Raw genomic sequence first — 212 nt, 5'->3', positions numbered from 1 at the left:
TGCTGCTGCTGCTGCTGCTGTTGCTGCTGCTGTTGCTGCTGCTGTTGCTGCTGTTGCTGCTGCTGCTGCTTGTGTTGAATTGAGTAACGTTAGAATTTGTTTTTTTGTTTTGCATTTTATTTGTTGTTTATAAAATAATTTATTTATTTTATTTTATTTTATTTTATTTATATAAACAAACAACAAAATAAAAAAAAAAAATAAAATAAAAT

General features: G+C 27.8%; 1 protein-coding gene across 1 annotated transcript in view; it reads right to left on the bottom strand.

The window, feature by feature from the left end:
• The window catches only part of EMH_0054430 (uncharacterized protein), a gene marked incomplete at both ends in the record, with an annotated part of 1,160 nt that overhangs the window by 592 nt on the left and 356 nt on the right, over window positions 1–212 (bottom strand). The gene's annotated exons all lie outside the window — the stretch shown is intronic.

This window comes from Eimeria mitis, genomic scaffold (genome assembly GCF_000499745.2).
Source record: "Eimeria mitis Houghton genomic scaffold, Emh_scaff2480, whole genome shotgun sequence".
NCBI classification, from domain to species: Eukaryota; Apicomplexa; class Conoidasida; order Eucoccidiorida; family Eimeriidae; genus Eimeria; species Eimeria mitis.
This window is presented reverse-complemented; position numbering and strand designations above follow the sequence as displayed.